At 40.0% G+C, this 26,358-nt stretch overlaps 1 protein-coding gene across 6 annotated transcripts in view; it reads right to left on the bottom strand.

Moving 5' to 3' along the window:
- Window positions 1–26,358, bottom strand: part of CELF2 (CUGBP Elav-like family member 2) — a 790,463-nt gene that overhangs the window by 334,327 nt on the left and 429,778 nt on the right. The window contains exon 1 of one of the 6 annotated variants that reach the window (XM_074325005.2): window positions 9,356–9,379. The exons of the other annotated variants lie outside the window; for them this stretch is intronic. The gene's annotated coding sequence lies outside the window, so the exon portion shown is untranslated. Of the gene's footprint in view, window positions 1–9,355; window positions 9,380–26,358 lie in introns of those variants that run through there. 6 annotated transcript variants of the gene reach the window in all.

The following is a 26,358-nucleotide window of genomic DNA, read 5'->3' as shown; positions in this document are numbered from 1 at the left end:
TTTCATTAGTACCTTGAAACATGTTTCAAGTAGTAGGATCAAATTGAGATGGCAGAATTTGAAAATTAAAGATCCCCTCTGCCAAGAAGTCTCTCCATGGCTGACCTTCAGAAAATCTCTCAGTGACTTTTAGCTTCTTCACATAAAATAAACAATTTATACACTTCTACAGTGTTCTGTTAATGTTTTCATCAGTTACTCTTTGGATTTATGCCTTCCTACTACCACTGAAAGTCCTCAGGGCAGGGGGCCTTCGCTGAGTGCAGTGCCCCCCCCCTTATGTACTCATATTACCCATTATACGTAGCAATAGGAATACATGGCCATGTGATGTGACTGCTAGCATTCATTTCATACATTCCTCCCAGAAAGTCTAACCATGCTGCTGTGATATAGGCATGGGAAGATCTGTTGAATTACCCATTAAGTTGCAAGTGTGCTTTGAACCCTTAAATTCATTAATTCAATTTATTATTATTATTTTTTTAGTCACTGAGTAGCTGTTGTGTTCATGGAACTATATTACAGTATAAAGATACTCAGTCTGATTATGCGCAACTCCTTTCTCCTTCCTGATTAAATTAAAATTTTAATTTCTATTAACTGGGTATCAATATCTAACTAATTTTAATATTTTAAAAACTACTTAAAAACCACCCATCCTCCTTTCACCTTTAATGTGATGCATTTAGCTCACATGAAAATCCATAAAAACCTATGAACTAAATAGTAGCAGGAAGATGTAATAAAGTAGATAAATCTTTACAAAAGTAATCAGACTCACGTAAAACTTAACTATGTCCATATTATAAAATATCTTCCTTAGATATTAGATATCAGATATTAGAGGGAGAAAAGCTACTTTTGCCTATCCTAGAGTGCAGCAAATTATATGGGAATTAATATTTTTAATTCTTTGTTTTCATAATTTGAAATATACATAGAACATACTCTATGTTTTTTTTTTTAAGGTTTACACTAAATGGATAGTTCCATTGTTAGTGTATGGTGTAAGGAAATGAAGAAAAGTGAAAATTAATTATCTATGAAGTTTTTAAAAGTTCCACCAGAAAGGGAAAAAAAACACACAAAACTATATGAATGATTAGCATTCTCTCTCAAATGGAGTTATGTTTCTGTAGTTTGATCTCAACAGAGAAACTATTTTAACTAGAATTTCTAGATGGTAAGTCCACAAATTTCCTAGGGGTTGGGGAAAGAGTCCAAACTTGACAACAAACACAGCCTGCATACTCCTTACAAGGCTGACAGGATAAGGTCAATGCCCATTGGTTGCCCAGGAATGGACCCCCACCCCCAATCAGTGTGGTCATCGTCATGACAACATTGAGATGCAGCCTCCTTAGTACACATTCATCATCTTTAGAAAGATGGAGGAAAAGGAGAGGAAAAGAGAAAGTGAGGAATCGGCTTTCAAAGTAGAAAGCTCTAACTCTTTCTTTGATATATTATGACAATGGCTAGGAGAAAGGTTTAAAAGTGGTTGCTGGTCATTCCAAATGTCACCAAGGACCCTGTTTCTACCATGAACCAAACTCCAACGCACAGCATCGAAATCCTTACAAAAGGAAGCTTGTAAAAGATGATTACCAACTGCATATATGGAGACAATGCGCTCTTTGTGGTCAATTAAAACGCAAGAATAGTCTGTAGTGGGGCGTCTTACAAAGGAGCCCTTTCTTCTCAGTACTTTACATAAAGGCAGATCTATCAAACTTATGATAATGCATTGCCATGCTGATTTAATTGTCAATTTTAAATTACTTAAGTGTACTTTAATGATCTATAAAAAGCCTTACATATTTTTTTTTTTTTTACCTCTAATAGCTATTAATGGTTGTTAAAGAAAATGAAACCACTTTACTGAAATGTAATGTGGGGGTTTATTAAGAGTTAGTTTTCAAAATGATAAAATGTTATCACAAAAGTGTGAACCCCTGTACATTTTAATATTCTTGAGTAGGTCAATCTTCATTCCACTGAAAGAACATTTCCTCCAAACTGCACACAATTACATTTTAAACATCTACATGTATAATACATATAGAATAAATTTTATCGAATTCCCAGTCAAAATACTTCTTCAGAAGTTAGAAAAGGAATGGAGGCAACATAGCATTACATTTCCTCCCAAAGTTTCAGAAGATTTGAAATAACATATATATTTCCACAAAAGAAGTGTAATTAATATGCGTATATTAAAATAATGTTTTAATATGCTAGAAGATTTTACTAATTAAACAAATTATGTGGTGAATCCCTTTAAGAGAGAACAGTCATTTTATAAGCAAATTGTATTTCCTAGTATAGCTCTTTGTAAGCCTGACGTTTCTGGACAGAGTATGTTTAAAGGGAGACACACTCGTCCTGCTCTAAGGATTACTGAACATACACAGCGGCATCCACAAAATGGATCGTTCCCTATCCTCTAGGACTCCAATTAGACAAGGAACTATAATGAATATAAAATTAACTATAATTAGAATCAGAATAAAACAGCATCGGGCTTATGTCCACATAACCCAAAGTAATTTAGCGACTTTACAATTATCTGTTTAACTTGTAGCTGTAAGACAGTCAAATAAGCCAAACAGTCAAAGCCAAATAGCTACTTTAGATTCTTAATTATTTTATTTGGCTGCTTGCATTGATCATATTAAATAGCTATCAAATCTTTATTTAATTTTCTATTTGATGATTGAATATGAAGTGTAACAGAAAGATGATTTTAGAGGAAGTTAAAGCACAGAGTCAAATTCTGACTCAATGACCATCTGTGTTTCCTTGAGCAAGTTTCTTATCTGCACATATTTCCGCATCTCTAAACTGTGGATCATGCATACCTTACATAAAAATGTTACCAAGATAAAATAATGGAACAGATGTCAAGAACCTTCACATAACAGATACTTCATAAGGGTTACTGTTCCTTATCAGCTGTTTTTTTGACCTGAGTCCTTAAAAAATCTGCAAACTCATGTAGCTGAGTTTTCCATTGTTACTTAATAGTTCAGTAATTGAACATACAAATACATGCAAATTGAAATGCTGGTTCCTAAGTCCTTGAGGATAAGAATAAAAATCTACATTAGAAAATATGTACCTTAAATAGGCAATCAAACATTGTAGCTTGAACTGTTGGGTCCACTAGAAGAACTATACTATATATGTGTTTGCTCTTTGGTTCTTTAGGTTAGGGAGGATGTGTCAACTTAGGCACAGGTAACATACTGAATACCATCTGCCAAACACCCTGTTTATTTTACTGTGATGTGTGCATGTAATACTACGTGGGAATGCATACTTCTTAAGGAAAAACATCTAAAGAACATTGTTCGAATGTATCATTCATTTTATTTAATATTTTCACCTTGTACAAGCCCATGTGTCTGAATTCATCTTCTGAAAAACTGGGAAAAAATAGCTTGAAAAAGGGCTTAAATCACTTTAAAAAATTAGTACCTCAGCTAACCTGATGGGTTAAGATGCATTTTTGAAGTCAGGAAAGGGTTAATAACCCCATTAATACAGCAAAACTGTTGGGGTTACTTCTTCAGCATATAATCCTGGCAACATACTTTTTGACAATTTAAATGACTAAATCTAGAAGCAGCGTATTCCTGTACAATTTCAAACACGAAAAAAATTGAGGAAAGCTCTAATAGACCATAAGAAATGAAAGTAACTTCAAAACCAAAATCATTTTAGAAACTGAAGAGTTGAGGTAGTTATAAACAAGAATGGGAAAACTGGCAAGTGCTTGATACATTAATTAGCTTTAAAATCGCTGTGGGAAAATGTTAACACTCAAGTTGCCTGAATGAATATACCTCAGGTCATAAAATGCATCTAGTCTGGATATGGAACCAACTTCTTCCCTCCAGATCAAAGCTGAAAGCACAGGGTAATAAGAAGGTGTTAACATCCTCATTTGAGGAGGAGCTCTTCCCTGGACTAAATCCCTATTTGCTTTGGCCTGGCCTTCCTCCTGGGCCTCTAGTCTGGGGAGCCGCGTTCTGGTCTCCCATCTTTTCTCCAAGGGACCCAGAAGCTGAATGATTAACCTCACCTGTGTCCCAAGACAGCCAGTTTCAGAAATTTCTGTAGCAGCTAATGATTCATTTTCCAAGTTAGTTTGGAAGCTGGTGTTCTTTTGTCAGTTTAGAAATATAACATGAGGGGTGTGTATCTGCGGGGTTCTGGGTCATCAGAAGACCTGCTACATCTCTACTCATGATTTCTATGTGACACCAGGTACCAGGAGTTTTGATTGCCAGGTGGCCAGGAAATAGAGGAGGTGGCCTACAAACCTATTGGAGCAGAGGATTAGAAAAGTGGCAGACGAAGGTTTAAACCCCGAGTAACTGTGTGGTCTCTTTAAGTCTGTTTTCTCATTTCTAAGATGTGAATAATACAATTTTACCTTTCTAATAGAGTAGAGAGGATTAAACGAGGAAATGCATGAAAAGAGCTTGGACAATGCCTGGCACATAGAAAGTGCCCCAAAACATTAGCAATTCTTATTATTTCTATAATATCTCGCTAAGAAAGGGTTAGTGCAAAATGTAATAAAATTAGCAAAATCCTAGAAAGGAGAGTAGCGATGGCCAGCCCTGTTAAAAATACCTGCCATTTCTAAGAGTCATGGTGAAAATAACACGTGAACAATAGACAACTGTGCATATAGTTTTGTTATTTATAAAACAGGTATACAAACCCAGTATTTTAAAAATATGGATGCCAATGTGTGAAGGACTTATTCCTGTAGATACAGATTCCCCAACCTTGAATGTATTAGACTATATGCAGTGTACTTCTTCCAGCTATTACTTTTTAGTGCTCGCAAAATGCAGCATCAGTTGGGTATTGCTAAGTACGTGGCAAAGGCCAATAAACGTTTTTGGCAGTGGGTACAGTCTAGTGAGCTCATTCCCCATGTGTAGTGTTTGAACAAATCACATTGTCCTGACATCCACTCTGCCTAAAGGGCCAAGACCTTTGTTTACAGGTATTTTATAGAAGTCTACATAATACAGTGGAAGAAAGGAATGGAATAAGTAGGAAACATTCATTCTTTCAACAATATTTATTAGGCACCTAATGTATACCAGCTCTGGGAATTAGGTTGACATGTCACAAGCGCATGAGTGCCGGATGTGCCATTCACCTATAATCCCCATGAGCTAGTAGTTCAGGATTTTGTGACAATCTTTGTCGTAAAAACCTATGTGTAAATACAGACAAATTAACATGTGATCTCATGACATGTAATGAGTAGTGGAATTAAAAGAAAAAGAGAAAAGGAGGGCAAATGATGAGAGAGGGTGGGGGTGGGTTAAAGGATATTTTATATGTGCTGATAAAGGAAGGCCTTTCAGAAGGAGGGACGTTAGAGCAGATACTTGACTAACAAGTGTGTGTGGGTATGTGTGTGTGTTTGTGTGTGTGTGTGTGTGTGAGAGAGAGAGAGAGAGAGAGAGAGAGAGAGAGAGAGACAGAGAGAGACAGAGAGAGACAGAGAGAGAGACAGAGAGAGAGACAGAGAGAGAGACAGAGAGCACATGAGCCACAGGAAAAGCATTCCAGTTTGGGGAAAGGCAAGTACAGGCTCCTGAGGCAGGACCGAGTTGGCTTTTGAGAGCCCTGAAGGTGACCAGCGCAGCTGAGCAGAGGGAGCTAAGCAGAGTGTGGTAAGAAAAAGCCTGGCAGTGGGAAGCGGAGACTTCGTAGGACACAGTGAAAATGGAGATAGATCAGAGTCTAAGATACTGAAGACCTCTGAACATACTACCCCTTGTCAAATAAGACGAATACCCTCTTGGGAAGAAAAAGAAAAAAAGATACAGCTTCTTTTAAATAAACTGTTACATCTGTAAAGATAAAACTGTGTAATTTGGGAAGAGAAACTAATGTGCAGCAAGAGAGAGCAGCAGTAAAAGACCCTGGGACAGTAGGAATAAAAGTCACACCAAGGCTGGATGAGTCCTGCATGTCATCTTTTGCTTTTGCTGCCTGTGCTTTCAGGGTCACATCCATGAAATCATTGCCAAGACCAATGTCATGAAGCTCTACCCCATCTTTCTTCTAGGAGTTTTACCATTTCAGGTCCTATGTTTAAGTCTTTAATCCCCTTGCGTTGACTTGTGGGTGTGCTGCAAGCTAAAGGTCCCAACACTTCTGCACAGTCAAGGAAACAACCAACAGAATGAAAAACTGACCTATGGAACAGGAGAAAAACGTCTGCAAACCATGTGTTTGACAAGGAGTTAATTTCCAAAATATGTAAGGAACTCCTATATTTCAATAGCAAAACTAATAAACAAGCAAAAAACTAACAACTGGATTTAAAAAATAGGCGAAAGACGTGGACAGACATTTCTCCAAAGAGGACCTGCAGATGGCCAAGCGGTACACGAAAAGATGCTCAACATCACTGATCATCAGGGAAATGCAAATGAAAACCATACTGAGACATCACTTCACACCTTTTAGGATAGTAATTATAAAAAACAAAACAAAACAAAAGAACCAAAAAAAACAAAAGACAACAAGCTATGGAAAAGATGTGGAGATAAACTGGAACCCAAAAAGGCATAGCTGCTGTGAAAACCAGTATGGAGAGTCCTCAAAAAATTAAAACTAGAACTACCACGTGATCCAGCAATCCCACTTCAGGGTATTTACCTAAAAGAATTGAAATCGGGATCTCAAAGAGATATTAGCACTCCCATGTCCATTTTAGCATTATTCACAATAGCTAAGATGTGGAAACAACCTAAATGTCCACTGATGGTTGAATGGATAAAGAAAATGTGCGCGCGCGCACACACATACACACCCACACACACACTCACACAGGAATATCATTCAGCCTTAAAAAAAGAATTCTGCAATATGTGACAACATGAATCAACTTTGAGGACATTATGCTGAGATAAGCCAGTCACAGGAAGACAAATACCGTGTGATTCCACTTATATGCGGAATCTAAAATAGTTAAATTCACAGAAGGAGATTGTAGAATGTGGTCGCCAGGTTCTGGAGGAGGAGGGGATGGCGAGTTACTAATCAATGGGCATAAAGTGTCAGTCATGCAGGATGAGTGACCTGGAGGTCTGCCGTACACCGCCCGCCGACAGTCACAGGACTGGGCTGCACACTTAAAAATCTATTAGGTGGAACCTCTGATTGCTCCTCCGTGGTTACTGTTCTTTGACGTGTGAAGCTACCGCAATTTCTCTTTCCTTGTATTCATCTCTCCTTCCTGTTTTTAGCAAGTTATTAGGAAAAAGAAAAAGTCAGATGTCTTTTAGTTGAATTATGAGGCCCAGCGTCCTGCTTGCCAACTGCTTACTTAACACAGCCTTATTTGTCCCCTTTGGTTTGCCTCCACAAGTGCTGTCAACAGTCTCTTGAAAATGCCCTTTACTTTCTTAAAGCAATCATGCTAACAAAAAACAACCATGGTAACAAAAAGGACCTGAGACATAGTTACTAAAATCTTTGCAATTAGAGTTTTCCTTTAGATTTATTATCAGCAATACTCCACTTCCCTCCATTTCAGAAGTTTTACGAAATACGTATGTTCTGATGTAGTTCTTTTACAGGCATCATAAAGTTTGATTTGCTCTTTAGCTGAGGCACTTTGCAAATTATAAAGTTATAATTCAATGTGATTTTTATTGCAATTGTTATTATCATTAACGATGATTTAAGCAATTCCCACAGCTCTCCGCTATCATGGCTTCTTGGATTTACAACCTAACGTTTGCTGCTGCTCAGTGACTGTCTGGGCCTCCTCTTCTCTGGACAGTTAGAAGGTACATGCCTGGAGCCAAGAGAACAGAAATGATACCACTCACTCTGTTGCAAAATGCAGAGGTGCAGGAAGGACCCCAAACACACTCTGTCTTGGTCTTTCCTTGCTCTCAGGCTGCCCTGTTTCAATCACCTTTTCTCCTGGAAAATAGTGGCCAAACCAGGGGCCAGAAAGTGAACAGAGGAACTTCGAGGGCAAAGAAGAGACTAGAACTTGAAAGCTGGAGTAGTTTCCAGAGTTTTAGAAATAAGAAGCCTGGAATCTTGGAAACGGGCTCTGAGGTAACCACAAAGTCAGGCCTACCAAGGAGCCAAAACTGCCCAGTTACTGACTTCTCAAAAGGCATGAAATCCACTTACATAAGGCTCTCCTTGTTCATGAATATTTTTGTTAGTTTTCCTCTTATGCATCAGTAATACTGATATTATTTGAACAGTGGCTTTTAAAAGTGTCCCTTTCTATTTTTGTAACTCTTTTTCTCCTCTTTTCATAGCCAGTTTTCAGGCTTAGGGTAATAGCCTCCAACGTAATCGGTAGCTGTTGAGTCTTGCCAATTTTTCCTGCCCCCTTCTTCCTGGGCAATTGCTAGATATGGTTCTGGTATTCCATTCATAAGCTACTATAATATTCCAAATTGTTTTATTGCATTCTTGGCATGTATAGTACGACTTCTGAGTTCTAATTCAGTCGATGACTCCGGACACTGCTTCCCTTTAGTTGCCAGTCTCCTGTCATCTTTGTGTCTTGAAAATACAAAAGCACCTCAGAGACCTAAGTGCTATAGCGAATGCTATTCATTGAGGTCATCAATAAAAACTTAAGCATAAACAAAAAATCTTGAGCTAGACTACTCTCTCACACAGCTTTCTAAGAAGAAGCAAATCCTATCTGATTAACATTTGATTGCTTTCCCCCAAGACTTTCATTATCGAGATACAGGAAGGCAGTGAAATGGTTAAACAAAGAGAGATGGATTTTGCAAAACATGAGGCTAACATTGGATTTTCGTTTTCTGAATAAATGAACAATGGTATAAAACCAGTGTCTTGGGAAGTATGGAAATGTTCTGAGAACAGTTATTCTATTTTGATTTTTGAATTGTATAATTTCAATGGTGATTTCATAGAAACATTTTTGTAAATCTATTAACAAATTCAAAAAAGAATCATCTAATGTTAACCACCTGTCTCTGAAAAGAAAAAAAAGAAACACTTATACCTTCGTTAGTGCATTCACTTCCGCATAATAGGAAAACAGCAGCTAAAATTTATTGAGCATTTACTTCCTGCACCAGACACTGGTTTTAACTCTTTGTAGGTAAGACATTTACTCCTCACAACAATCCTAGGAGATTGGGATTATAGATCTCCCTGTTTTACAGAAGAAGAATCTGAGCCCCGAGGAGTTTCACATCATGTTCAAGGCCATTTACCCATGAAGCACTGGAGGCAGAATTTGATCCTGACCCAACTCCAGGGCACACAACATTGAACTACCAATCACGCAATAATGTACCTGAGTAAGCCCAGTGAAGACAGTGCACAAAATCCTTCTATCTTCCTTTAAGAAAATTGCAGTTTTCCCCTATAATTTCAGAAAAAGAGATGACATTCAGAAAAATGCTTTCTTTCTATTTCTGTGCTTTGGAATATCTAAATTGACTCACTCCTAATCTTTAAAATTTGTACATCTCACACCAGGAAAGACAGTCGGAGAAGGGAACATTTCATTCCCAAGTGACATTCTGAGTTTAAATACCCTTTGCAACAGCCTTGTTTTGGAAGATCTCAGTGGTTGCACATGAACCAGGCAGATGTCGACGATGAGTGTACTGTGTACAATATTCACCCGAGACTGAAAACACTCCTTGCTGATACAGTCTTTAGAAACACCACGCAAACACCATTGGACCTGCCACATCCCTAAGTGTCTGTGTAAACGCGTCTGACACAACAGATGTTCGGGGCTCTTGCTGTTTGTTGCTCCCTTTGAATAACAAAATGACTTGGAGGGAGTTGAGGTTCCCCTCACCTTTCCAGGACAGTTTCAGTTTTCATCCTCACTGAAACTTCCCAAAGGAGCCTTAGACACAGTGCAGGTCCTGGAATCCACCTGTGGCTCCGGACAGGTTTCTGCAGGTGTTTCCCTGTGGAAAGCTGTCAAGAGTTGGTCCGAATCAGGGCAATGCTCCTGACACAAGGAAATTAACCGGAGGGAACTTTTAGGTGACAGAATGTCTTTCCAGATCTGTAGGTGGAATGTGTACTCAGAAATAACTCAGTGGTGGGAACAGCAGAAAAACTAAGGCTGAGCAGTGCAGGCAGAACACTGGAAAATGCACAGTAAGTGATGAGAAGTGACATACACACCGGGGGCCCAGAGAGAGAACCAGGGTGGCCAATGAGCAGCATTTTGAATTCCCTCAAGAGAAGAGAGGGGAAATTTCTAGAAGCTAGAGTCTGGAAGGCAAGGGAAAACAGCATCCCATAATGCCAGGTCAGCCACAGCACGGATGATCAGTACCTTAGGTCTATAAGCACTGTGCCAGTTCCAAAGCCTCACTAGCTGCAGTGTGTCACTGGGCTGGTTAGGGACGGGGGACTGCAACGTGGAACCAAAAGAGGGAAGAAAAGAGAAGAAGAACAAAATTAAAGGTGGTTTCAATTTCCCTCCCTGAAACTACAGACATGTGAAAGGGAAAGGGTAAAATAGCTTAACGTAGAAAGAATCACCAAGCCTGACAGGAGAGGAGACATGTTCATTTCATGAAGATTGAGACAGACACAAACTCTGTCTGCAGCACAGCCTTGCAATGCTCAGAAGAAGCCTTAGATTGCAGTGAGAGACCCACATTCTAAACTTGGCTTAATAAGTGACCAACTGTGGAGCGCTGGGCGTGTCACGTACCACACCCAAGCCCACGTGTCCTTATCTGCAAAGCAGGAGTAACAGGATCTATATTCGCAAATGCATCTGTGGAATTGCTTGGCATTTCGGAGGCATGCAAAAATGTCAGCTGAAAATGATAATCAGATTCCTCGTAGCCAATCACCTACCAATGCTTTCCAGTATAACCAATTCAAGTCTAAGAGCTCCATGAGTTAGATGTTGTTCCTATTCTACAAGTAAGGAAAAATTGAAACTGAGTGGTCAGGTCTCTGAACTTCTGATCCCTGGATCTTTTTATTGGAGAATAAGTCATTTAAGTAATGTGTCCCAAGTCACACAGCTAGAAAACAGATGAGAGACAACATTGTCTATACATTTTACCATTGGTGAAAACTAAAACTTGCTGGCTTTCTTTGTCACCCTCAATCTGCTGTTGATTACAACAAGTGGCTCTTACTCATTTTCAGATAAATACCTAAATAGTGTTCTGCCAATGTGGGAAGATACATTTTTGAGTCAGAACAATGTAAAACTACTATATACTTTATGGTAAAAAGAGAAGCTTGACTCTCTATCGTGATCTGAAAATTAACTTCAGTCTTGGTTCATGAGAATTTGCCTAGGCAGGACCCAATATTTCTTTAAGACGTTATCTTCTGTTTAGTTACCACAGTTGAGAGGTGGGACTAGGGAAAATAGCAACACAGCAAGCATTTCTCCTCTTTTCACAAACAGTAAATTGCTCTCTATAATCACATAGCCAGAGGCATAGCTTAGTGCACTGAGCTTCAAGTTTGCTATGCTGAGGCTGTTTAAAACCTCAAGTTCAAATCCCAGCAGAGTCTGTATGACTCTTCATCATCTTGAGTTTAATCAATTACATTTCATAGATTTTTATTATGGGAGAGCCTCGAGGCTTTATAACCCAAATCCGGTTTATCTTATGGAGACTCTAAATTACCATGTATTTTTTTAATTTATGTAACTATTGAATTCCAGGCATATAGTCTCTGACATCTTCCCAGCACTTAAGAGAAAAAATTATGTGAAAACTCTTAATTAAGATGAGAGTATTTTGGTGGAATCATGAGCATATTATTAAAATATGTGACCTGCCAGTACTGGTGAAGGAAGGGGTGTAGAAGAGATCCAGTCCACGAAGCAAAGATGAATCCAACATAGTAAATGACAGTAACCACCATTTTCTGAACGACCATCATGTGCTTGGCACTTAACGCGCACTATCTCATTCAATCGTCACGGCTGCCCTGGAAGGTAGATATTTTCCATACTCGGTTTACAGAGCATGCTAAATGTGCTGTCCAAAGTCACATGATCTGAAGTGAGAGAACAGGGATATACACATAGCTATGTCTGAACCCAAGTTCATGAGGGTCCCCCCCTTTTTTTAATTGGGGAATATTGGGGAACAGTGTATTTCTCCAGGGCCCATCAGCTCCAAGTCGTTGTCCTTCAATCTAGTTGTGGAGGGCGCAGCTCAGCTCCATGTCCAGTTGCCATTTTTAATCTTTAGTTGCAGGGGGCATAGCCCACCATCCCATGCAGGAATTGAATGGGCAACCCTGTTGTTGAGAGCTCGTGCTCTAACCAACTGAGCCATCTGGCCGACCCATGAGGTTCCCTTTGCCTACACTGCTCTGCAATCACTGTATGTCTAATCAGAAAATAAAAATGAAGTGTGGGGAAGGCACCAAAACACGGAGTTGTGAAGTGAAAGCCCAAAGCAGGAAGGCAGTGGGACCCAGAGACTCAAGAAGAAAACCTGGGTCAAACTGTCATAATTTTATATCAAGACTGTCTCTAAAGAGCTGGTGGCTGACCTTCCCCATCTTGGTGCCTCACCCACAGGGTGAGGAGGCAGGATTATGGGCATGGTCTCCAGAAGAGCCCGATGGGGGCAAAATTAACAACATCACGGGCAAAATTCTTACACTCAGTGGAATGCCCACTCTCCTGAGAGGGCATGCCCTGGGGAGCTGGGCTCCCAAAATAATCCCATCTGGGAATATGTTTCTTCTGCTTTGTCTAACCATTGCCTTAAGTTTCTGTATTCTTTGCCATTAAAGAAACACTCTGTCCTCTATTCACAGCTTTCCACTGATCACGTGATCATCCTGTTGTGACAATCTTGCAGTGCTGACTGAGCTGAGAATGAAGCCACACAAAACTGATTGTGCCCCCACCTTTTCTGATGAGGGTGACTCTGTGGCTGCCACTAACTGACACCATCTATTCAGGAACAGAAACAGGCCAAAAATGAGGGGTAGGAGTGGAAATCACCATGTCAATTTGAGACATGTTGAGTTTGAATTGAATCTCATGCAAGTAAAGAGATTATCTAGGAGTATCCAGGGGGAGATGTATGGTTAGAAAACTGGATATGTGAGTCTGAAGTACATGGGAAGTTCAATACCAGAGACCTAGTCTGAGAATCATCAGTATTTACGAGATGAAATTAATACCATACAGAGAATGAACTGAGCTCAGGAAGACAACTATAGAGATGAGACAACCATGGGGATGGGGGTGGGGTGGGGACAGAAATGAAGGAATCAGGTTTAAAGAGCAGCGTTTCCCAAAGGGTATTCCTAGTTTTATCATAAGCTGAGTTTTACAGATTAAAGTAAAACTGGCTTGCTAATTTGTATCGTAAATCGTTAAAGGTGATTATAGTATGTAGAGCTTTCTAAAATTATTTGACCACAGAAGTCTTCATTTTACATAAAAACCTATGCCTACCTCTCAAAACTGATGGTCCTTGGGGCATACTTTGGGGAAACCTAGAGTGAGTTTCCTCAAACAAGAAACTATCTGCAACATCTGTATCACGAAGAGATATGACGTATGAGGGCTCCATAAGGGCTGCATCTGGACAATTAGCGAGTCCTGGATTGCCTGTATCAGAGCAGTATGGAGGAACAGTGAGGACAGAGGCAAGGTGGCAAGGGACTGACCAATATATAAGAAGTGAGGATGTGAAAACGGTGCATGTTGATTACTCTTCCGAGACACTCAAGTTTGAAAGACAAGACACAGAGGACAGGAACTAGAAAGGATGTAGCATCAGCGGGATATTTCAGGATGAGAGAGCTTTGTGCAAATTTATAAGCCGAAAGGAAAAAACCAGAGAGAAAAAAGCCACGAATATGTGAATGAGAGACAGGGGTGAAGGGATAAGTGCTGGAGCAAGGTAATGAGCATATGGAAAGGAAGCAGACGTACGTTGGAATACAGGGAGTGTGCACGTAAAGTGCTCCTCTATGAGCATACAGAGGGGGAGCGCAGTACAGATTAGGACGACGGGGCCAGCCTCCTCATAAGAGGTCGGCTTTGACTTGGTCCTGGAAGGAGCAAAGGAGCAGGAGGGAAGCAGAGGAGACAGGCATTTAGAAAATGAAAGCCACTGCAAAGGGGCAGGAGCCAGAAGAAAAGGTGCGGGAGAGCTAAAGAACAGAGTGTGCCCAACAAAGGACATTTGGGACTGGCGTCCTAGCACTTTTCAGTTTGAGCTAGTTCTCGGTACATGTCATCGGTGCCATGGAACAGGATGTCAACTGACTACAGGATCCTTAACACTGACGTGCTTCATCCATCCTGTCATTTGTAATTGGGGGCCCTATTTTATTCCTTGATTCCCAGTGTCTAAAGTTACACAACCCAATTTTTCTATTAAAAAGAAAAAAGAGAGTCAAGAAACACACAGTTTATTTTTGGTGAATTGAAGAATTAAGTGGACAAGCCAAGCCAAAACCAACCAAAATCTTATGAGCTAAGAAATTATATGTTGTTTATTTTGCTAATGTGGAACTAAGAGTTGAGTCAAGTGACTTATGCAAGACCAGAATCTGGAACAAGAAGTTTGTAATATCACTGAACAAGATTATATTTTCCACCTTGTTGGAGTCACATCCTTTTCTAGACAAGAAAAACGGGAGTTGTTCTTGGTGATTACTGTTTACCACTTAAAGGTATGAAATCATCAGTGTTTTTGGTAATAGACTTAAAAACAATTATTTGAAGAGGTTTTCTTGCCTGTGCAATTCAAAGCAAGAAGTCCCTGCCTGTCTGCTGTTTTTAGGAGGAAGCATGAATACTGCGGTTTGGACATATTCAGAAGACGTTTCCACAAAACGGTTTTGTTCTTGGCGAACTGCATAAACAAAAGCTTCTCAGTTGTTTTCCTCTATAACACTGCATTTCAATGCTTTAGCTAAAGTTATATTAAAAAATAATGACAGAAGTGGAAATGATTCTGTACTAAAGGTGTTGTTTTAATCAGGCTGCCCCGCTCAGTAGCTTCATGATACCTCCTTGTTAGTCTCCGCTAACAGCTGGGGAAGGTTGGTCCCCTTCTGAAACAAGTATTTAAACAACAATTATTAGGTGGCAAATTGGTAACCTATAAACCAGCATCAGCGAACATCCCATTGAAAACAGGACAATTAAATGTACATATCTTTAATTGCCACAGACAATTAAGCTTATCTAAGGATAAGTATCTTCATTTATGCGGGAAAAGCTTCTATAAATAGACCTCAAGTAACTACACATTATTTCAGATGTATAACTGAGGGAACTCATCTGTATTTCATATTCTGAGGCAAAGAAGAGACCATTCCTTCCTTTTTGTGTAGTGGGTGGGTGAATGAATGAATGTGCCTAGGAGTATGAGTGTGTGTGTGTGTGTGTGTGTGTGTGTGTGTGTGCTAGAGAGAGAGAGCAAGAGCAAGAAACAGAGAGAGAGAGAGAGAGAGAGAGAGAGAGAGAGAGGCAATATTGTTTGCATAGCAAAATAGGAACCTTTGTAGTTTGTTCACTATTGTTATGTAAACTAAGAGGATAGCCTGGTTCATCTACAGGCAATTAATTGCCTTACTTAATGGCTAAATCTCCATTTCACATAAGAAAATTCACCTTCGGGAAATACTGGGAGCTCCTACTAGTCACAGTTCCTAGAGACACCTCACCGCTTGTGTCCACCTGTAGCCTGTCTGTGACTTACTGGAATTCACTCCATGCCTTCTGGGGTTTGCCCAACTCCCACACTTTGAAACTGTCTGGATACTTTCGTTATAACCATAATCATTCGCGTAGCTGTTCTCTCAGAAAAACCAAGGTCGTTATACATCTCATTTGTGTTTGTAGGGCTGCTTAATGTATTTTCATTCTGAACAAGGGAAAAAAAAGTCTTTTATTCTTGGAGTCATTATCTTATTACGAATTGTAACTCCAGTCATTAGCAGTGTATGTATTATATTATATATTCTTTACCAAGGAAAGGAACACTAAACATTAGGCGACTGTTTCTCTCTGATGGCTGAATGTCTTTTATCTCTTTTTCAGCAAAATCCATCTATATGTTATCATTTTTGTTACACATTATTTTAAGCCTAAAAGAACGCAGAGAGAAGTGAGATGCAATTAAAATACAATGCACACGGATCGTCATGGGAACCTTTGCATTAGTTAAGCATTTCAAAAATTACCTCAAAGAAATCCTGCTCCCCATGCATCCCCACCTCTTATAAACAGCATAAAATATACAATGCGCGTTGGGTTTGGAAATCATAACTCCTCATTTCTCCATTTCAACATCAGAAGAGACAGAAAGCAAATTATTTACATAATTTAAAATCCAGCATGATATATGTATATTTCACTTTGGGAACTTCACTAGGTAGCAGCTGGTATTCTAAACATCATTATGCATTCCACCCAGTGGAACAGAACACAGATTATTTATAAAATGAAAAGTTAGGTGCTCCACATTTAAAGGCCAAGATTTTTTTCTAGGTCAAAAGAGTAAAAATTTTAACAATCAAAAAAAAGATGCACTGCCGATTCTTGATTATTAAGCAGCAATTAATAAGTTGGTGCTTTTTCCAGGCTTCCCCTCCCCATCTTCTCCCCCTCCCCCTGACTGCCAGCTCTGTGGCATTTTGTTGCCCTTTCATTAAGCACTGAGAGAAAAGTGAGGCCAAGGAAGTTCATTTTGAACTTCTTACCAGCTCTTAATACCAGTCCAGAGGGATAGATAGGCTGAAACGGCAGGTTTAAAGTAAAATTTTCAGATCATGGGAGATTTTAGTGGCCTACGCTCTCTACTTTCTAAGTACTAAAGATAATGAAGCATTTGTCTTTTCTCTTTTTTTGTTTTTTTTTTGGCTTTAATAACCAATATCGCACCATTCCCACTGCAGAGCACAGTGGGACACTCTGGCTGTTGGTCTACGTGGAGGACACACATCTCACTGAACTCCAACCACAGGAGGTGCCATGAGCACAGGGCTGGCTGCTGTGCTCTGCAATCCATCAGCATGTTTGCTTCTAGTCACGCTTCCCATGGGCTGCAAGGAAGGGATGTTAAGGCAGGGCCACCCAGCCTTGGGGGACACAGGATGGCTCTGGAAGTCAAGTTTGAACAAGGACTCCCCAGAGCCTTTGAGGAATCTTCCTCAGGCTGTACTGTGAGGTTTGGGAAGCTTCCATTCAACTTTTCCTTCCCTCAGGGTCTGGCATGCATAGCAGTCTGGCCACTCTCTCAGCCTTTTCTGGCTCCTTCCCCATTTTCTCTCACTGGCATTTCCCCTAATAAAATCCTTGCATGTTATTTCCCTCTTGGTGCATACATTTCAAAGTACCCAGACTCACACAGTCTATAATTCTATGGGAAATCAGGTGTGGGAAAGTATGACTCGGTAATCAGGGAAATCCATTCAGGCATTACACTGTGTGCGTGTGTGCACTCAGGAATTCCTTGGTTCACCAACGGCCAACTTGGAATAGCTGTTTGGTTCACCCTAAACAATACGAATCAGATGGCTACAGGAATTAGTTTTTCTTTCTGATTTGCCAGCAGTGGTTGCTTTCTTCTGCTCCTTTCCCTTACCTGGAAATGACAGAGAACCCGCTGTTCGCTGAGATCTAGTGCAAGTTCTTGGGCAGTTCGTGCAGTGATATGGGCATACAGGACTTCTGCTGACTCCATGGTGCACAGCTGCTCTCCTTGTCCTATCTCTGGTCACCTGGTCCTGTCCTCTGCCCATTTCCTCAATTTCCTAATCCTAGACACAGAGAACACCTGCTCAGCTCCACAGTTTTCCCCTGAAATGGAGGTGAATGGGTATCCTCAAATATCTTTTTCAGTTCTAAGTCCTTTGTAAATCTGAATAAGAACAAGAAAAGGAAAGGGCTTGGGATCCAGTAGGAAACCTATAGGAGAAGGTGTGAGAGGAAGCAAAGGTCTAGTTGATGGTGCTGATATACCTGTTCATTGCTGGACCTTCAGAAGCAAAAATAGAGACTGTGAAAAGGAAAAATGGAAGTATCCTCAGTGGTTTATACCACATAGCATGCAGCTCTCCCTGAACTGTTCAGCCTGTCTGTGCTACGCTCACTGACCCAGCCATGGAGGAAAGGTACCCTCAGTCTCCCCATCACTGTGTGGGTGACAGAAGGAGATAGGCAAATGGGGTCTGTGAGTCGGCTGCAGTGTGGGGGGTTAGCTCCACAATAGTGCCTGTCGCCTGCACATGCCAAAGAAAACTCAGACTTCCTGTGTCCAGAATGGAACTTGCATCCCCTTGTTCCCTGCTCACCTACCCAGATACCCTATTCAGGTGGTGGGGATGCAAACCTGTAAATCCTAAAGACTTCCCCTTAGAAACCCAGGATTAGGACCCAGGGCACCATTAGAACTATCTTTGGGGGGATTATGAGGTAGAGAGACATCAGTTACAACTGCTTACCCCAATTCTTCTGCGGCAAAACACATTTGGAGTTCCAAACAGCGGACGCCAAATAAACTGTGGAACATGATCCATTCATAAGTTAGGTAATAGCTGTGCTAATGATGTGGGATACATCCTCATTTAGCAAATGATCATTAATCAGTTAGAGTTAATCATTCAGAGCGGATCTATTTGAAACCCAGCTTGATTTCTTTTAGGTCTTTTAACTTGTGGGTTTAGCAGTAAGTTCCTTGGCTGCATTTGTTTCTATGAATAATGTTGCTTTGTGCTCTTGAATCCCAATTCAAAATTGATAAAGATCTTAAATATCATCAAATAAAATTTGGAGGACACTTTAGACATGAGTCTAGTGCAATGGGTCACACAGTGTGGTCTCAGCAGCAGTGGCGTGAGCACCAGACAGAATCACTAGGTACCGTGTTTCCCCGAAAATAAGACCTGGCCAGACAATCTGCTCTAATGCATCTTCTGGAGCAAAAATTAATATAAGGCCCATCTTACTTTACTATAATATAAGACTGGGTCTTATATAATATAAAACCGGGTATAATATAATATAATACCAGGTCTTACATTAATTTTTGCTCAAAAAGGTGTATTAGAGCTGATTGTCTGGATAGGTCTTATTTTCGGGGAAACAGAGTATGTGGGTTCTCAGCCCCACTCCATCCTTCCTGCATCAGAATCTCTGGGGGGAGGCCCAGAATATTGCTTTAACAGGCCCTCCAGGTGAATCTGATCCATGCTCAAATTTGGAAACCACTGATCTCATGCTTCTACTGTCTTTAGGCCAGAGATTATATCAATCATGGGTCAATTAAAGCCCTTTTCAGTGTCCTATTTGTTATAATCCCTGTGGATAGTGCAAAAATAGCTCCAAGAATGAGTGTTGTCTTTTACGAGCAAGTTGGAGGAACTCATGCACATGAAATTAACGGGAAATGGATAGACAATAAATAATGAAATTTGTGCAAATCAAACAGTACCAAAGGGCATTCAAGGGAGAGGACCGTACTTGTTGGACTATATTGATTTGGATATGATTCAACATTTGCCTTACAAATATATGATTAATATTGATGGAAAGGCATGATGTTATTCTAGTAAATGAGAAACAAGAGGCTAAAGCCATTTTTCCTGGACCCCAACAATTGGTTTGGGGTAAATTTAACTGTGCCTCTACATGTGCTTTGTTTTTCTCATTGAAGACAATGATTCCACAGCCTTTCTCAGGAAACCACGCCAGTATTTTGCCATTGTGAGAGCTAAGAGTTTTTTCATGTCCAGCTAAAATCTTTTCTGTCCGACCAGAAAAAAGCTCTTCATACCTAATTTATAATTGACACTGCGAGATAATGGGATGTGAAAGCATTTTGTAAAGTTTAAAACGGGTATGAAAGAAAGATATCTGTTATTAGTGCTATTATTATTGTTTGATTTAAAGAGTGGCATTGCTTCTGAAGGAGAGGTTTTAATGAATTTTGTTTATTCTAAAAAGACAATAGAAGGGAAGGTTCACATTCAGTTTAAAAATTTAAAAAGTTTATTTTCTTATCCCTTTTGCAGATGTGTCTGAAAATGCACAACAGACAAATAAAAAACCCTAGGCTTTCTTTTGCTATCAAGGTGACATTTTTTTTTTTAAGTTGCTGAAACGACATAAAATCAAACCCCTTTGAAAAGTGGATTGCCTCATATAATTCTATAGACTTGATCCTAAAACTCAAAAAGCAATAATTTGCTCACTTTTGGTGGTTGTTAATTCTTTTAAGTTACAAAAGTACCACTTAGTAAATTACCTCTTCCAAGGCACTAAATGACATCTTAAAGCTCTGAAAGTGTTAAATCACCTTCAAAAAGTGGTCTGTTTACCTCTTAATCACTGATAACATCAGTCCAAATAGCTTCAATTTCTTTAGCACTAGATTCTGATAAACATAAAGCACTTTTATTGACATTATCAAATTCACCCTTACCACTGTTGTTAGGATGGGGGAGGAGAGCCTGAAGAAAAGTTTTTAGAATTTCCCTAGTGAGCTAAAGAAATACCCTGGCTTTCAAAGAAGATTTTATTTATAAATTTGTCCACTAATTATGAAATAATATCATACAAATGTTGCTATTTCTTTTTCATTAGCCATGTTTTATGATGCTAATGAAGGCATCTAGTCTAATATCTCCTTGATTCTAATTTATGCTTTTAGGCCAAGTGAGAGTGTATGGTATTAGAATTTAGATTTTGGTGTAGGAGAGACACTTTCTGAATTTTTGTAGACCACTGTGAATATGGTAGGGACTCAATAACCTTGCTCCTGAGGAGAATCTAGGGCGTAGGTGTGTGTCCTAGAATGGAAATGGCTGAGAATTCCTTGCTGCATTTATATTTGGATCAACATGGTCAGGGTGACAGCTTCAGAAGGCTAAACCCTTTTCTTCACCTTAGATGGGCACCTTAACAATTCATGTGATATTAAATCTCACTTCAATTCAGCACTCTTACCTCAAAGTCATAAATTACGTCTGGTTCAAAAGCTACCTTATCATTTTCCTATAAACCAGTGACTAAAAGCTTTCCCAAGAGTAATAATTCATCATTAAAAATACATATAGGTTATAATGAACCTATAAATAGAGGTCCACGCATAGAGGGACCATGTGGAGGTTTCACGGTGTCAGGCAAAAGCCAGCCGTCATGTGCTGCCCTCCAATTCTTCATATACGTTTCTCCAGTTTTCGGCTTTCTGGATTGCGTGTACATACACTTCTGACAAATTTCAAAGGAAAGCTCCAACCCTCAACAGTGAGAAACGTTAAAGACCCCATTATGCAGACAAGGTTAAAGATGACAACCTTAAGTGTGGGATAGAAGGAAGTGCTTTTTTCATGTAGACTAAAGCAGAATTTACTTATAGAGAAGGTTAATTTGCTTGACTTTCCAAGATGGTATTTCACATTTGATGAAGACATGACACGTGGAACACAGTTTCAGATGGCCATGCAACAAAGCAGAACCCATTTCAGCACTGGCCAAAGGTTTGGATGACTTTTGGAAGGCTTGAAAGAAATATTACATTCTGTCTCTTACTTTTCCCCTATCATCTCCCCTCTTTCTTCCATTTTCTCACTCCAGTTGTTGAAAAAGAGAGTTTTTTTGTTACCGCATATTTTCTGTTACTTCAAGCACAAAAGCCTCTTATGGCAGAATTGTGGTCTTATCCTATAACATGTAGTGGTTCAGAGAGGTCTTCAAAGCCTGTGCGTGACCATAGGAAGGAAGAGGGGACAGAGCTGGGATGTATTTTGCTTCTTCTGAAAACTCCATCATGCGGTACCATGGGGCATATGGTCTAAAAATGGGAGAGAAGAAAGAGCCTTTTCTAATTTCAGGTTAGATTTTTGTGTTTCATCCTTACTTGAACTGGAAAAAAAGATTTGAGGGGCAAAATGAGGGAAAAGTATGTCCAGGAAGACAATGAAAGATGAACTTAAAAAGCCCAAATTAAATGATGTGGAAAAAATTTCAAATATGTTTTTTTAAATAACAAAAAAGAAAAAACAAAAAAAAACAAACTAAACTAAATCTTTGGTGTTACTGGTACCACTGTTTAATTAGTCAAATGAAGAAATTTACCTGGATGGGAATGTCAAGTATTCCTTCTTTAATATGGTAACATTTGGAAATATATTTTTTGTTTTTTGTCGTCAAGAAGTCAATATCACAAACTATAAATACACAGCGTAGTCTTCTGTCAATAAAATGAGGTCAGTTTTCCTTTGGGTTTCCTTTGGGTCTCCTTCAAAACTTGAGATCATTATCTCCCTACTCCAAATCCCCTCAGTTACTTAAAGAACTCTTTTTTTTAGGGAGAAAAAGCCACGAAACCTTTAAATTCCAAATTAAATCATTGGCCTTCCTCAGGCCTAAAATAACAAGATCACAATTGGAATTCAAAGTCCATCGAGCAGCTGGGGGCTGTGCTAAATAAGCAGAGCTATTAGAGCCATGAAACAGACACCCATCCTTGTTTTGGTCTCTTCGCTTGCTTAGCCAAAGAGAATGCTATACTTAGAGAAATTTAGGAGCTGGGAGTCATCTGACTGGGGGCACACCTACTTACAATACCTTGGTCTAAAATATGTCTAGCATATTCAAATCTATAAAGCCAGTGCCTAATTAAGAAGAAAAAGGAGGCAGATACTAACTCACAGCTATTAGGTTCCTTCTAAAACATCAGAATGACCCAACTCTGCCTTCAGCCAAACGACCAGCCAGATTTAACAAGAAGTCTCTGCCACTCGGCTCTATCGGGCAACGGGATGTTGTGTCAAATCAAGTACTCTGTTTAACAAAGTATTATCAGAAATCCTAGGTATGCATTACCAACTTGCAAGATACGGAATCCAAGAAAATACACTTAACACTAAGACAACACTAACCATCTTTTAATATTTCACTGATGATTCAAGAAATGTCCTTGCTTCCAGGTCACCAATAGTATCTTCAGTTTTCATAATGTCTAGTGAAGTATGGTTGTATCAATTAACAAAGGTTTCCATTTGACAGAACGCTTGAACAACTAACTTTAACAGTATATGGCTTCCACTGAGTAGGTAGGTACTCAACAGAATAGAAAATCGGAATACCAAATGGTTGTTTTGCATAGAATGGCAGTCTATTGGTTCAGTGCCTCAAAGAGTACTAGCTTCCAGTGGTCAGAATGATACAAAGATTTGCCGAAAGAAGACTCTCTGCCACTAAAGTTGGGTAGGAAAGAAGAGAGAAGTACAGTTGCTTCAATTCTTCCACCACTGTTCCTGTAGCACACTTAACAGAGACTTTTCCAGTTGGAACCATCTCATGCTTCTAGAGCTCCAGTATCCCCTCGGAGGAGTATGCTACAGGCCGAAAGGTTGGCGAGGAAGTTTATTATCCAGCTACAACATTGGTTTAAAGCCATCTGGAGTGGTTGAAGAGGTGTGGAGCTGGCAGCGGGAATCCTGACAGCTTCATGCGTAGGTAGGTAACCACTGTGTTGGCATAAAAGCATGCTGATGATAATGTTTGCAGTGTGGGTCACACAAGGTGACAGCTACCAGTGCTAATTGAAAAGGAAAACGATAATTCAATGCTATAACGGTTTGCGCCCACCTCACGCTTTTTCATCCAGAAGACAAAAAAAACATTTTTTTACAAAGGAAAATAATTTAAAGTAACTCTCTCTGGGGTCTGGGGTCATTCTCTGTCTCTGAAAAGGCCAGACAATAACTGTGTGATGACAGCACCTTCTGCAGATAGACCAGAAATATCCAAAGAGGAAAACTGTAATATTCAATTGCAGGAAGACAGTAAGACTGCACTAAATAACACGGGCTGGACATTCAAGAACATTCCTGGAATCCCAGCTAGGTTTTCCATGTTGGACAAATCACCCAGTTAGAGTCTTATCAGTCTCCCTTGCGAAACACATGTAACATTTTTTTTTTTTTAATTGGTTTTCTTCTGAGCAGAACTCCAAGTATTTTAAACACTTTGTAATTACTTATGAAAGACGATCACAATCTCCCATCTCCCGTTAAAAGGAAAAGGCCATGTGGAAACTAGGGGGCCACAAGAAAACAGATGAGTCTGATGACTGACTTACAGAAGCTCAGGGCTGTGAAGTGGCACGAAAGGTATTTGTCTCAGTCCGTTCGGGCTGCTACAGCTAAAATACCATAGATAGGGTGGTTTAAACAAAACACACTTATTTCTCACAGTTCCAGAGGCTGGAAGGCAGAGATCAGGGTGCCAGCAGGTCTGGGGGCTCAGTGAGGGGACTCTTCCTGGTTTGCAGACGTGTCCTCACATGGCAGACAGATCGTCTCTCTCTTGTCTCTTTTATAAGGGCACTAATCCCATCCAGGAGGGCTTGATTCTCATGACCTAAGCACTTCCCGAAGGCCCTACCTCCAAATACCATCACATTGGGGATTAAGGCTTCAACATATGAATTTTGGGCAGACACAAACCTTCAGTCCATGGCATATTAAACTGGAACAGGGACTTCTTGAACTAGAAAAGTGTATTGTCCTTCGTTTTGAGATGCCAAGCAAGCAGGGTCCATACTCAGGGTGGGAATGTTGTATCCCCAGTCTTGGTCCTCTAACCTATTCGAAAAGACAGAGCAATGGGATGGCACTTCAAAGTGGGAGGTAGTGCCTTTCTGAATCAGGGCCCTAGGTCACAGGTCCACCAGGATGCTCCATGGTCTGTGTGCTTCTGGAGACCCTCACTTTGGAGGATGAAATATCTTGGGCAGATGGCTCGGTTTCTCCCCTTCATCTCCCTGGCTCCACTCTTCATTTGATTTTCCCCTTTTATAATGTGGTTCCTTCTAGAAGCAGATGAGTTGGTACAAAGAAGACTCATGTGGATAGGTCCCGGAGAATGCAGCAGCAAAGCCCGGGAAAAACACCAACTCTGGGAAGGAGCGAAGCGCAGATTTCTGTGAAACATCTCCCTCATGCTTCAGCAAGTTTTTCCTTCTCGTAGAAACTTGTTCAATTCCCTCTAAACACTCTACTCTCTAGAAAGATGGATGGACAAAGAGACAGATACAGGCTGTTTTGGCGTAAACATGTCTCTGACTATGTACAGCTTTCAGCCAGGCTCCATGACTTACTCCTAAAGAATCATTCACATTTAATCTGTCGACTTCATCCCAGCCTGCTGAACACTTCATATAACGTCCCAGAAGTACTGACATTCCTCTGAAACAGCTAACAAAAATGGCAACACTAACAATACTTCACAAAATGAACCATCTGAAATGATTCTAGTGTTTAGTCTCATATTAGAGCAGCATGGCATGGTGTGAAGAAATTGCAGTAGAAAATATGATCCCTGGCAGGAAGATGGGGACAACTAAAGGAAAACTTAGTTTGTGAGTACAGGGCTTCTGTCTGTTCTTACCTCCTAGCTAGTTTCTGCCCACCAGCTACCAACCCTTTCGAGGAGTCATAATATTGAGTGCAGTGAAAAGCTGGCCAACTCAGTCAATTGTCAGTCATTTTACTATGAGGCAGTGAGAGCAGAACTCATCCTTTAAAGGTTTCTCCAGATAAGGTGATGGGCAACAGAGTTTTCCACTCCCAAATGTTTTTGGGATATTGATTATTTTAAGCTCATTATTTTTAAGAAACCAAAGACTCAGAAAGACCCTCCCCTTCACTGGCCTGAAAGAATTAGGAAAGAAAAACCTGCCTAAGGAAGGGAGATCACCTTAGCATGATACAAGGAAGTGTGGCAGACAGGGAGGAATCCGCAGTCTGTTTGGTAGAGTCCCCTCTGTGTCCCATTGTTTCTGGGTCACCAAATATTTGCTCCTTTGCACCTACCTGTTAACTGGCTACCTTCCCTTTGAAGTCCAAATGACTACTCCCCTTTCTTCTTAGTTCAAGGTGGCATATAAGCTGCAACTACCTGATTTATGTACATATGTAATAAATTTGGTTATTTTCTGCTGTTAATCTGTCACATGTCGATTTGATTATTAGTCTAACCAGTAGAATTAGAAGGGTAGAAAGAAAATTATTTTTTCTCCCTCACAAAGGTCACTCATTGATCCTGACCTGGGAATTGTCCGGCTTCTTTCTAAGGAGGTAGGAAGAGAGGGAGAGAGGGAGAGAGGGAAAGAAGGAGAAATGGGGGGAGGGAGGGTGAAAGAGAGAGAGAGAGAGAGACTTATTCATCAATCCACTAGGCCTGAATGGTTGCTTAAAGCACAAACTGGGTTTCTTATGGCCTCAGTTCACATTGCTTCACAGGTGAATCAATTTATCCTTTTACCTTCAAACAAAAGGCATTCTGGGGGGTGG

Source organism: Rhinolophus sinicus, chromosome 1 (genome assembly GCF_057876585.1).
Source record: "Rhinolophus sinicus isolate RSI-liver-muscle chromosome 1, RSI-T2T, whole genome shotgun sequence".
NCBI lineage: Eukaryota > Metazoa > Chordata > Mammalia > Chiroptera > Rhinolophidae > Rhinolophus > Rhinolophus sinicus.
This window is presented reverse-complemented; position numbering and strand designations above follow the sequence as displayed.